Source organism: Cervus canadensis, chromosome 12, assembly GCF_019320065.1.
Source record: "Cervus canadensis isolate Bull #8, Minnesota chromosome 12, ASM1932006v1, whole genome shotgun sequence".
Lineage (NCBI taxonomy): Eukaryota > Metazoa > Chordata > Mammalia > Artiodactyla > Cervidae > Cervus > Cervus canadensis.
In genome coordinates this window covers 55054348-55068593 of record NC_057397.1, presented here as the reverse complement: position 1 = coordinate 55068593, position 14246 = coordinate 55054348, and the positions used below count along the sequence as shown (strand labels likewise).

At 37.5% G+C, this 14246-nt stretch overlaps 1 protein-coding gene across 4 annotated transcripts in view; it reads left to right on the top strand.

The window, feature by feature from the left end:
- Positions 1–14246, top strand: part of OXR1 (oxidation resistance 1) — a 486852-nt gene that overhangs the window by 174662 nt on the left and 297944 nt on the right. The gene's annotated exons all lie outside the window — the stretch shown is intronic.

The following is a 14246-nucleotide window of genomic DNA, read 5'->3' as shown; positions in this document are numbered from 1 at the left end:
GTAATTTTTTAACGGTATTTTTCTGATTTCACCCCAGGACTAAGTATCATTGACTAGCACCTCTTATGGATGGGTTAAACGATTTTAAACAATATGGGGATATCAGACATTTTGTTCTCCATGAAAGTATCTTAAGCATTTATTATATATTTTAGTATGTTGTATTTAGCTTGATACATTATTTAAATCGTCCTAAATAATTACTTGAGAAAATGAGTCATGAAAAAATGGTGTTTTTCTTAGAATGATAGTTTTTCAAGCACTTTGTATTTTAAACTAGCAGTGGAATTGGCCTAGCAACATAATGTATCTGTTGGATAGTTTCAGTGTTCAGTTGTTTATGGGCAATGGTAGATGTCTGTGTGATTTTTTTTAGAACGTCTGACGTAGCAAAGGTATAGAAACTCATCTTTCACCCCAAGAAATAAACTCCCTTTACTTACTAATCCCTTTTATATCCATAAGGTTATGTTTTTGTTTTCTTTGTTTATGTACAATGTGGACTACGGAATTAGTATTTTTTAATGTCATTCGAATATCAAAATTATATTACCTTACATAAAGTTGTTTTGTCATTCTGATATGAAGTTTATAGTTGGGGTAGGTGGGAAAAACATAATTTTTAAAATTTGAGTTATTTAACCAGATCACTTAATTAGCACTTTGCCACGTGGTTTGATAAAGTTGACCACAAATTTGCATCTGGGACTCAAGAAAACCAAATTATCTGGAAGCATAATTAAAAATATATAGGTGTTTGCCTGCATTATAGAAATACTTTAGGGATTGAAATTTCCTAAATAAGAATTAACCTGTTTCAACAGATGTTTCCCTTTTGACCAATTTGACACTTCATTTAGTAATGAGAAAGCATTACTTTTTTGCAGTTCTCCTTGCCTTCTTTCCATCAATATTTAAATGAGGAAAACCGGAGTTCTGAGGTGAAAACAGACAGCTACATAGAATATGCTTTGATCGCAAAACCGGTACAGTTATTCAGAAACCTTAGCAAATTATTTCTTTAGAAATGGCCCCAGATGTACCACCACTTTTATTAGAAGATGTTAATCATTTAATACAGACCACTGTTCTGTGTGCCTTACATATATTCACGCAATTATCACAACCACTCCTGTGAAATTGGTATTGTTATTATTCCTTTTGTACTTATTAGGATACTAAATGTAAAAAAGTAAATAAATTTCTCAGCATTGCACATTTACTAATGATGGCAATAGAGTCCATAGCAGCTTGGTAATAGATTTTTTAAAAATTAAAACAAATCCAATTCAAGATTAAGTTTTTAAAGTTCCACTGATACTTTCTTCATAATATTCCAATTATAAAATATGTGCTTATGGGTACAAATCAAACAGCACAAAGAAAAAATTCTGCCTCATCCCCTTTCTGAACCTACTCTCCTGATAGTGGAGAGTATCTCTCTGCAATTTTCTTCATGCTTAAGCAACAAACACATGTGTACTTTCCCACATACACACATGTTTTTAAGTGAGTGAAGTGAAGGTTGCTCAGTCGTGTCCGACTCTTTGCGACCCCATGGACGATACAGTCCATGGAATTCTCTAGGCTAGAATACTGGAGTGGGTAGCCTTTCCCTTCTCCAGGGCATCTTCGCAACCCAGGGATTGAACCCAGGTCTCCCGCATTGCAGCCAGATTCTTTACCAGCTGAGGCACAAGGGAAGCCCAAGAATACTGGAGTGGGTAGCCTATCCCTTCTCCAGGGGATCTTCGCAACACAGGAATCGAATCGGGGTCTCCTGCATTGCAGGCAGATTCTTTACCAACTGAGCTATGAGGGAAGCCCTACATGTTTTTAAACAGACATAAAAATATCCTATTTGGTATTTCACCAAATTACGTGTCATGGTAAAGTAATGCTTCACACCAGTAGTTATGGCTCGGGTTTACAGTGGTGTATAATATTTCATGTGATGAATGAACCATGATTTATTTATATTGTGATGGATATTCAGATAAGTGAATGATCAATTGCCTAAGTACTTAAAATAGACACTTGACAGAAAGAATGAGATGAATCAGTTACTTTAACCAAAGCTAACATTCGATTATGAGGATTTTTTCATAATACTGCAATTTCTTAGTGATTACATAATCAAACTTATGCCTGACTGCATCCCAAGTACACACTTTTTAAAATGCTCCCCATCACTTTAAAGACTATAATTGATCTCATCATCTTTGTCTCTAAGTAGTATCTTAGTTTAGATTCTTTGAAGCAAACCAAAAAGACTTAGGACATGGGAAAATTGAAATGTCTTTATCTATTAAATTTGTGCTGATGGGGGAAGTAAACATGCTAAGTCATTACAGTTCTAAATTTGGGATTGAAAGCAAAACAAAAGCAATAAAAACAATAAAGAGGTACAGGCAGCTCTGAGATAGATTCGTTGTCTGGGATATTCTCCATAAGAAGATGCTTTCCACGCTGACTGAACAGCCCCTCACTGTGCAGCCCGTTGAGTCCCATGTCTCCAGTGGCAGCACCCTTATTTCCTTAGAATGAAATAGGCATCTTTTAGCCACCTAGGTACACAGGAGAATTATCCCTTAAATGCTTTTAAGTTTCTATTTTATAGAGCCCTGAAAGAGATTTTATTTTTTTCTTTTTGAGTTTGAAAACAAAGTAAATCTTCTACAAAGCTTGGTGCTTCCTTTTTGTACCTCAGAAAAATAATTCCTCATTTTTCTGATTTCTTAGCAACAAGCAGCTCGTCAAGTCATTTGCTTGACTTTTCCTGCGTCTGGAACTGAAGCAGGTTTGCTTATCTGGCAGGATTTCGTAAAGCAGCCAACAGTGATTTTCAGTTCTGTCCCCATCACAGATTGGGAATCGAGAGCCCATGGCGGAGGCTTTGTGCTCCTGTGGAACCCATGAGCGTTAGAGATGTGGAGCCTGACTCTATTCTCATCTTAAATGTCTAAGGGAGATTTTACATTATGTTTATTTCTCAAGGTTTAGCGCAGAAAATACGTATATGCTTTGGAGGTGATGACAAGAACACAGTCTTCTGAGAATGGGAGCTTTAACGCTGATAACTCTGAACGTTCTGTTCTAGACCATCTGGAATCTAGGTTTCCATCTGAGTGCATGCTATTGGGAATCTTACAAGTATATATCCTGGCTCTAATATATATATTATTCATACATATGAATTCTACCCACTTGGAGACAAAAACTTATCCAGAAAATGCATCATGGTAGTTGTTCTTTAAATATATGCTATTCAGAATAAAGGATTTGTTCTTAGAATTTTGACATTTTGTGTATACTCAGTTCCTTCAAAGCCAGTTCCATTTTAAAGCAATTTATATGATTGTTTTTAATTCAGAATGATAGAATTTTTTTTCTTTTTGTTTGTTACATACTGATTTTGATGATGCTGAAGTATGCCGGTTGGAATATTAATGATTTAAAAATAGCACAAAGGGACAAAATTTAGTATAAATTTTTAATTGTTTTCCAGAAATGCTCATCTCTATTGAGACTAGCAATAAAAATTTTAAATAGTGTACATGAATCTGCAATATAATTCTACATAGATTTCTTTAGCTTTTATTTTTTGCAAGGCATTCGACTTTTTGTTAGAAGATTCAAAAATGAATAAAACACAATTCTTGCTCTCCAGATTTTACTGGTTAGCGAGTGAAACTCAGAGTTAAATGTGTAAATATTAATATGGTATCACATCAAGAAGGCTGCTATGTGCTCACACAGTACAGTGTTAAAAACATGAGGCCATGAGATAATTTGGGGAAGTGAGCATACTTGACTAAAGGCCCACTGTGTACTCAGTTTGGGGTCCCAGAGTCTGACAAGTATTTCAGACATTTAATGTGTAACACAGACCAGTGGTCTAGCTCCTGACTCTATCTGCATTTGGTTTCTTTCTAGTAGGGTCATGTGTATAATGAAAGACAGGAAAAAGACGTGGCTTCTTCTTCAATGGTAATTTTAAAATGGTAGAAGATGGATGCTGCACCCCACTAATATCCAAAGGAGAAGCATGACATTAGCTGAATTTTTTATTCTTTTGTGGCTTCTTAAGTCTGTGAAATACATGTAAGTCTGAATTCAAAGACAGCAGCATTTTAAAGTTACTCTATAAACATGACAGCAAAGCAAAATGTTGATGTTAATCATTCATTTATATATACATATTTATATACTACTTATATTTACATATATATGTATGTAAATATACTCTGCTTCCCACGTGTCGCTAGTGGTGAAGAACCCGCCTGCCAATGCAGGAGACATAAGAGACGCGGGTTTGATCCCTGGGTCAGGAATATCCCCTGGAGGAGGGCAGGGAAACCCACTCCAGTATTCTTGCCTGGAGAGTCCCATGCATAGAGGAGCCTGGCAGCCCATGGGGTCGCAAAGAGTTGAACACAACTGAAGTAACTTAACACACACGTGCACACAGAAATATAAAAAAGAAACTTTTAATTAACAGGGAAAGTTTCCATATTTTGTTATCTTTACAAACAGTAATCTTTAGGCCACTTAGTATCTGTAGACACCTTTTCTTTCTATTACATGATCCAAGTACATCATGGAATAATAATCTCTCTGCTTGATATTGGGCTTGTCCTTTTACATTGGTAAACAATTTACGGCTCCTAGCTTTTCCATTTTTAGAAGCATTTCAAATTAATTGCATACTTTAATGGGGACATATTAGCAGTCTCTTCCCTTGCTTTTTATTGTTTATTTTGAAGCATAATGAAAACCCTTTTTGGAATTGTTTTTATGTGTAATCCAATTTATAATGAAAGCCTATGGAAATAACCTAAACTGAAATATAGGTAATCCTTTAGTGGGTTTACAGTGCTCCAAGGTTAAATTGAATCCCTTTAATATGATGTAAAGCTCCTTGGGTTTTATATGCCCTAATCTCTCCCTCCTGTTCATACATATCCATATTTTGAAAATTGCTCAAACATGTTTTTCTCAGCTTGGTGTTTTTGCACAGGCTTATCTCTGCTCAGAGGGCCCTTTTTTATTCCACTCTGTGACTTTGTTGTACTTCTTCAAGCATCTAGTCCTACGTGGCTCCCCTCTTGGAGGTCCTTGCCATTTCCAGGCAGTGCTGCAGTTCTATTCAGTTTGAACTCTCCCAAGCTGAACTTGCCCCTCTATTACTGCACATAATCACATCACCTTTCCATCTCTCTCTCTCCTTCACCTCGGAAGACTCAATTCTTCTTTGTATTCCCAGGGCTTAGCTGGTGCCTTGCCCTCCATGTTGGGCAATTTAAGGCTACAGGATATGTAGCGTTTTGAAAGTGACAATATGCTTGATGATCAAATAGCTCTCAAATGCTAGATTGTTTTCCATCCATGGGAAGGCAGTTTGAATTGTGTGCTGGTTTTCTTTAATCATGAATTATGAGAGTGTGAATCATGTTGATTAAATCCTCTTCTTAGTCCAGCCTTTCATTCAGGCCCTCATTATATCTTGCACAAACTATCTCCAGATCTTCCTAACTAGTCTTCCCTCTCATCAGTCCCCTACTCTGCCATGCAGCCTGTACTTCACTGTGAGAGCTAACTTCCTGGAAATATAATAATATCTGATCATTCCTATTCTTAGCCTTCCCTGGGCATACTGTATCATAATACATAATCCAGGCCCAGCATCTAAGACTGTAGCCTGGTAGCAGTGTGAGATCTGGGACGCATCATGTTTTGTTCCCCATTATAACCCCAACACCTGGCACAGTGATTGGCATGCCCTAAAATTCATGTGCTGTTGTAGGACGTCAGTGATCACAAAACACAGCTTTATTTTATGTACCGCTAAGGGAAAATAAATCTGCAAATTCTAGTATGGCACAATTGTTTCTTTCTTACATGCCTTTGAATTTTTATTTTACTCTTCCTGAAGGATTTTTGAGACTTCAGATAAAATCAGATTTTTATTACCTATCACTCTGGTGCCTAAAGTGAAAGTGAAAGTTGCTCAGTTGTGTCTAACTCTTTGCGAACCCATGGACCATACAGTCCATGGAATTCTCCAGGCCAGAAGACTAGAGTGGGTAGCCTTTCCCTTCTCCAGGGCATCTTCCCAAGCCAGGGATCAAACCCAGGTCTCCCACATTGCAGGTGGTTTCTTTACCAGCTGAGCCACCAGGGAAGCCCAAGAATACTGGGATGGGTAGCCTATCCCTTCTCCAGAGGATCTTCCCAACCAAGGAATCAAACCGGGGTCTCCTGCAATGCAGACAGATTCTTTTCCAACTGAGCTATGAGGGAAGCTAGTAGCAAAAAATAAATCGCCTAAATACATGGGCTAAGGTGATTCTTAGGTACTTAGGAGCTTCCCAGCTGGCTCAGTGGTAAAGAACCCACCTGCCAATGCAGGAGATGCAGGTTCGACCCCTGGGTTGGAAAGATCCCCTGGAGGAGGAAACGGCAAGCCATTCCAGTATTCTTGCCTGGACAATCTCATGGATGGAGAAGTCCGGCAGGCTGTAGTCCAAAGAGTCCCAAAGAGTTGAGCACAACTGAGTGAGCACATGTGCGATGTGATTCTTAAAATTGTACAGTGAAAGTCTGGCATTCTGGCATCTCTCTCCCCGCTCAGAGTCATTGACATCTGCGTTCTGTTCCGGATAATGTTGTTTTCTGTTTCCTCAGAAGTATTAGTGACAAAGTATGACTTAGAAGAGGTATTTTATTCCACCCTCTTTGCAAGTTTTTATGTGCATTCATAGGTAGTGACAAGGTAATAAGTGCCACCTGTCCAGCTGCATCCTGATGTCAGAGGTTAAAAGGTTAAAACTGAAAAGTACATCTCCCGATTGATGAACTCAGTGACGCAAGCATGGGCTGAATGCGTACTATTATTAAAATGCTCCCAACCTACCCTTTCCGTCTCCTTTCTCCACGGCTCAGTCCCACACACTGTTCCTCTGAACTGTGAGACTTTGTCAATGGAAGGAGATCCTGTTGCAACTCTGTGCAGTTTTATCCTTTTAACCTCTGAAATCAGGATGCATAAAAGCTTGCAATTTCAGCATGAAATTGACTTCTCTGTTCTCAAACTGACACTGGTTCTTCGTGATCCGATTTAAATGCCGTATCCAAGTCTGCCATCCTTACTACCCCAGATGGACTCTGTTTCTGCCTCTCCAGTGCCCTCTGAACTTTTGTATACACTCATTTGAAAACTTCTCACACTTTTTGTGACTACACGGTGAAGGATAAAGACCAACCATATGGTATTTTTCTTTGTCCTCTTGCTGCTGGCACACAGTTATTTTTCAGTGAAACTTGAATAAATATAGTTTGGCATATTTCGTTCCTCTAGCTGACTGTAGAGTGGTATGAAGTGAGAGAGCATTGTTCCCTGGGAGGACTTGTGATACTGTTGCTCTTATAAGAATGATACCCTCGGTCCAGTATCATCCAACAATGGACTTGTTATTTTTGCTTTAGATAGAATATCTAAGTTCTGCATTGGTCAAGACCTGCATTTTACAAAACAAACAAAAACTCACTAATCCAGTGTTTGTGTACATTTCATTAAACTTATACAAGCTATTTGCTAAACATCATTTACACATTCGCAACTTTTACGCTACAATTAACCAGAGATCAGAGTCTCACAACCAGAAGCAATTTTAGAACTTTTAAGAGCAAATTTAAATTCTCAGTTGGAACATTGTAGATTGATTAAAGAAAAACATTAGCCAGGATCCAATGACTGGTTCTTTAAAGGTGTCTCCTCATTTCATTAACAAGGGTCAAAACCAAGAATCTATGTCCAAATCCCTAATGTCAGCCATGAATCATTCTTTAAATAGATGGTAACATGACTCAAAGAGATACTGAATAAGGAACAAGTGATAGCCTTCTAGAACAGTGTTACTGAAAATATTGTCTGGTCCAGCCTGTATCTGTTGCTTGGGATACTGGATAGAAATGCAGTATGGGGCCTCAGCTTCTCATTCCCTGGATTCTAGGTGACTTATAGGCACAGAAGCTTGATAAGATGTGGTTCAGATTCTGATCCACTGAATCTGATACCACAAAAGATATATTTAGTGTTTTCTTGATAATCCCCAACTAATTCCCAAATTCCAATAGGGATTTTTTTTTTCTTCTGGGCTGTAAAAGTCAGAGCTCTTAGGTCCCATGATTCGAAAACTTTGAAAAGTATTTTCTAGAATATTTTTATCATTAACCTTTCACTGTGAAATTCTATAAACATAATGCCATTTCACGTCAGTCTATATAGAGGAGGAGTTAATAGCTCTCACTGTGAATACAGCTGGAAGAAAGAACTAAAAAAGATCATTTTGTATTATATGCTTTCCAGAGGAAATGATCTATGATATAGAATTAAACAGAAAACTTTTAAAAAACAATTCTGAGTCACCGTCCACACGTAGAAAGAGATCTGAGTCATCCTAGGTCACCCAGAGGATGGAGCCATAACTGGGAATAGAATATGGATATTGTCCCCCATACCTTACCCACTTCTCCTTCCTCTGATGATTCTGAGTCTAGTCACTGTGTCATATGATCCTGCTCTTATGAAACAGCATGGCTGTTTTCTGCGCAGCTTTTCAGTAAGGATTTTCTAGGCTTCTAATACATTCAGCAGAAGCAGAATAAACATTACTTACTTAAAAAAAAGACATTGGGTTATTTACACAATAAAAGGGGCACTTGAAAAAATACTCAAATAATTTAATTTGAACACATCCAGCACCATTTTCTGGCTTTATTCCTATTGACGGGATAATTATGTTGGAAATTATTTAATAGCATCATTGTAGCTTGAAAGAAAGAGACAATTTGAATCCGTATCTATGAACTATTGTGAGTTTTTTCCTCCCCATCACAATTTCACCTGCATTTTTTTTTGTATTTACATGTATCCATCATAAACTCCATAACAATGAATTAGTCAGCTGTTTGATTACCTCCAAAACCTACCTAATCCCTCTGCCCAGCCCCTCTTTGAGTTGGATTCCTAGCAGAGTCCCATGTCAGCCAGGGATGGCACATAAATGGAGACTCGGGAATTCAAGACCACATACATAAACGGATGCCTGTGTATGTATTCTTCCTGTAAATTGCAGCTATATTTACTATAAGCATTTTATATAAAAATGCATCATTAGATTGACCTCTAATTAAGTGGTAAGACATCTGACTGGCACCATTATCATATCTTAGACAGTTTCCATCAACATTTTCAGTCTTTCTTCACCTCCAAAACTGGGATTTACTTAATTAGCATCTACTTATTGATTGTACAGTCCTAAATTCCTCCAGTGTGCCAGGCAGTGTGCTTGGCACTGGGACTCGTGTGAGCAGGATGATCACTTCTTTCAGACTCCTTGCTTTTTTTTTACCACTGTACTTCTGGCAGCACTTGGTAGGAGTAATCTTCTCTCTTCCTATTACCATCTGTAATTAACGAACTACTTTCTGTCCTAAACCGGAGCCTTTCACTATGGAGAAGGTGGGACAATCTCTTGGAAAACCCCTAGCGTATCTGCTGTTCATTTAGTTTGTGTGTATGTGTTTAGTCGCTCAGTCATGTCCGACCCTTTGTGACCCTATGGACTGTAGCCCACCAGGCTCCTCTGTCCATGGGATTCTCCAGGTACGAATAGTGGAGTAGGTAGCCATGCCCTTCTTCAGGGGATCTTCCTAACCCAGGGATCGAGCCTGGATCTCCTGTGTTGCAGGCAGATTCTTTACTGTCTGAGCCACCAAGGAAGTCTCCTTCCTTTTATAATGAGGGAGTGCTTATTTGTGGCAGACGTGGTACTGTACAGTGGTTGACAAGGCAGAGATGGTCCTGGCCTTGTTGATTGCAGTCTGGCACGTGTTCAGTTCAGTTCAGTTGCTCAGTCATGTCCAACTCTTTGTGACCCCGTGAACAGGGCATGCCAGGCCTCTCTGTCCAGCACCAACTCCCGGAGCACACCCAAACTCATGTCCATTGAGTCGGTGATGCCATCCAACCGTCTCATCCTCTGTCGCCCCCTTCTCCTCCTGCCTTCAATCTTTCCCAGCATCAGGGTCTTTTCCAATGAGTCAGTTCTTCACATCAGGTGGCCAAAGTATTGGAGTTTAGCTTCAGCATCAGTCCTTCCAATGAATATTCAGGACTGATTTCCTTTAGGATGAACTGATTAGATCTCCTTGCAGTCCAAGAGACTCTCAAGAGTATTCTCCAACACCAAAGTTCAAAAGCATCAATTCTTCAGTGCTCAGCTTTCTTTATAGTCCAACTCTCACATCCATACATGACTACTGCAGAACCATAGCTTTGACTAGATGGAGCTTTGTCAGCAAAGTAATGTCTCTGCTTTTTAATATGCTGTCTAAGTTGGTCATAACTTTTCTTCCAAGGAGCAAGTGTCTTTTAATTTCATGGCTGCAGTCACCATCTGCAGTGATTTTGGAGCCCCCCCACCCAAAATAAAGTCTCTCACTGTTTCCATTGTTTCCCCATCTATTTGCCATGAAGTGATGGGACCAGATGCCATGATCTTAGTTTTCTGAATGTTGAATTTTAAGCCAACTTTTTCACTCTCCTCTTTCACTTTCATCAAGATGCTCTTTAGTTCTTCTTTGCTTTCTGCCATAAGTGTGGTGTCATCTGCATATCTGAGGTTACTGATGTTTCTCTTAGCAATCTTGATTCCAGCTTGTGCTTCTTCCAGTCCAGCATTTCTTATGCTGTACTCTGCATGGGCGTTAAATAAGCAGGGTGGCAATATACAGCCTTGACATACTCCTTTCCCGATTTGGAACCAGTCTGTTGTTCCATGTCCATTTCTAACTGTTGCTTCTTAACCTGCATACAGATTTCTCAGGAGGCAGGTCAGGTGGTCTGGTATTCCCATCTCTTGAAGAATTTTCCGCAGTTTGTTATGATTTACACAGTCAAAGGCTTTGGCATAGACAATAAAGCAGTAGATGTTTTTCTGGAACTCTCTCGCTTTTTCAATGATCCAAGAGGTGTTGGCAATTTGACCTCTGGTTCCTCTGCCTTTTCTAAAACCAACTTGAACATCTGTAAGTTCATGTTTCACGTACTATTGAAGCCTGGCTTGGAGAATTTTGAGCATTACTTTGGTCGTGTGTGAGATGAGTGCAGTTGTGCAGTAGTTTGAGCCTTCATCCCCAAACTTACCTCTAATTACTCTTCTAAGGTACTTCTCCCTGAGAAGGATTCTGAAGTCATGGACCCAAACTCAGCACTCAATACAGTGATCTCTTAGCAATGCCTGCCATGGACAAGGCAGCAGAAATTGTAGCATGTGTGTGTGACCTGTAACATATATATAGCATGTATGATAATCCTATAAATCCTTACTATATTTATAATTAGTACTAGATGATGAAGTGTTTAATTTTACTTGGATTAGTTCATATGCTTTTAAAATTAGATAAATCCAACAGACTTATAAATTGGTTGAGATGTTACCACATCTTATACCAGCTTAGTTTTTTCCATAGGTGCTGGTCAAATTTGGGATATATAGTAATTATTCAAACATGTTTTAACTTGATAAAACTGTGATTGAATGATATTCAGTTTCATCTCCTTAGGCTTGTATAACATCTCACAGAAAAGTGCAATATTTGGAACCTGTAGAGGTTTATATTAAAAAGTTTATGTATATTTACATGAATATATGTATCATTTTATAAATTAGTGTATATTTGTATATTATATATTGTGTGTAAAGTCATATGGTAATTTAATATAATATATATTTTATATATGCTTATATAATATGCTTTCATTTTATATTTATTACATAAATATAAATGTATATTAATTTTATGTGTATATATATATATATATATATATACATACTTAAGACACTAAGAAGAGTTAAACAAGCAGAATGTTTAGCTTGTAAGAAAGAAAATAGAGGGACTTAATAGCCAAGCACATATATTTAAAAATTCATTTGTCCAAAAATAGATCTGTCCTAAGTGACCTTAATGGTAAACTAAGGCCAGTAATTTGAGATTATGTGAACAGACTTTGATAAGGTAAATTTTCCCAAATTCAGATCTGGTCAGGGTAGGAGTAATCCTCCTTGGGAAATGATGAATCCCTTCATTAGATGTTTTTACATATATAATAGGAATTTTAGGGGGTCAAGCACTGATGTACAATTTAGTTACGGCTTTTATAGTTATCTTAAACATTAAAACATAGACTTCTTACTGATTCTGTTTCTTCATTTGTAAATGATAATACCTGCCTTTCCCCTCACAGGTTATTGTGCAGATAAGAGTAGATGATACAGCCAACTCTTGAATAATGTGGTTTTGAACTGCATGGGTCCACATGTGTGTGAATTTTTTTCAATGCACATAGCACCTATATTTTCACTTTACAGATCTCTAGGCATGCGGGAAAAAGTTTGTGTTTGATTAGAGATCACAATGCACAGAATCAAAACTAGGGTTTTGAGACTTGCTTCTATCCAGACTGGCTCAGCTTCCTGCCCTTGAGTGAATCATTTATCAGTTTCTTTGTTTTTGAGGCAGAGATAGCACAACACAGACTTTCAACCGTGGGAGGTGGTGGAGGGGAGGTTGGCACTCTGCACCCCCCAAACCCTCACATTGTTCAAAAGTCAACTGTATATGTAAAGTGTTGCAAAAATATAAATAAGTAATATAAGTAATTCTGTTGAGCCCCAGGAAGTTACTCATTGATGAATGTGAATCAGGTCTGATACCACAGTTATTCATTAGCATCTGTAAGAAACATCCAAATTAAAGCACCTAAAGATAATATATGAACTTGTATTTTTGAGACTTACATTTAGAGAAAAGAGTACTGACTCACTTTAAAGGGATTTGGGTGCAGGTGAATTTATTTCCCTTTCATATTTATTTTTTGTTATATTTATGTATTATTTTTCTCTTACGTGGAAGATCTTGGGTGATATTACAGGTTTTTGTTTGTTGGTTACTCTGTTGACTATTTTGTATGTCTCAAAGGAGTTTTGGAAAAAGATAATAATCTGTTCCAGAAAATTATGCCTCTGCAAATAATTTAGAATTAAAATCATTTCATAGAAATGAATTTAGATTTCTTAGCTTTATATATTCACATTCCTACAATAGTCTTTATTAACCTTTAAAGGACACAAGGTTTTTTTTCATTTTTATTTTTATTTTATTTTTTATTTTTTTTATTAGTTGGAGGCTAATTACTTCACAACATTTCAGTGGGTTTTGTCATACATTGATATGAATCAGCCATAGGACACAAGGTTTTTCTGATTGTTATGCTTTAGGCAACATGTACAGGTGTAAATAGGATATTGTGTTGAACTTCTTAATCGCTATTTCTGCATTGAATGTGTTATTTTTCCACCTCTGTTTCAGTCATTATCCGTTCACAGACTCTTCAGCTCCTGTGGGTAACTTTGAGAGAACACATTGCTTCTCTGAGTGGATAACAAATGCAATCCAAAACCTTAGATAAACTATTTAAAAGTATAATAAGAGTCTATGAACTAGTTTTTTATGAAGACTGAGAAATGCATAATGGAAGGCAAGGCAGTCCAGCTCTGCTTAGAGAAATGGCATAGAGGTGAGAACATAGCAAGGCTATCAACCTGCCTTGGTTCAAATCCTAGTTCAGCCATTTCTGACCTATGTGACCTTGCTAAATTACCTAGTTTATGTTTGTCTCAACCAGTCTATCAGGGAAGCAAAGATTATGGGAGCACCAGCATCATTGTATTATTCATGTAAAATACTTAAGGCAATACTAGCACATAGTAAGAACTCAACAAATGCTATATTTTAGAGTCCTAGATTAGATGAGGAAAACCTGAGATCTAAGCCTGACTCCTTTGAGCCGCACATAGTCAGTTATTGCTCATAGAAATAGCATTTTCTTCATCAGTACATCATTCTTCAAAACCACAGGTGCTTCTGTATTGCAGAATGTAATTTCAGGGCCTCATCTATTTATCTTCACACTTAAGTGAATTTCTCTCTTTTTCTGTTATTTTTGTATTTATTTCATTTTAACATAGCAATTTCTAAAGCTCTCTGATTATACTCTCATTATTTGTTTGATTGTAGCCTTTTGAATTGAACTTAGAATCTTAAAGCAAAGGTACTATCTTCCACAAATACTTCCTCTGGAATTATAATCACACTTGATACTTTATAAAACATTTTCA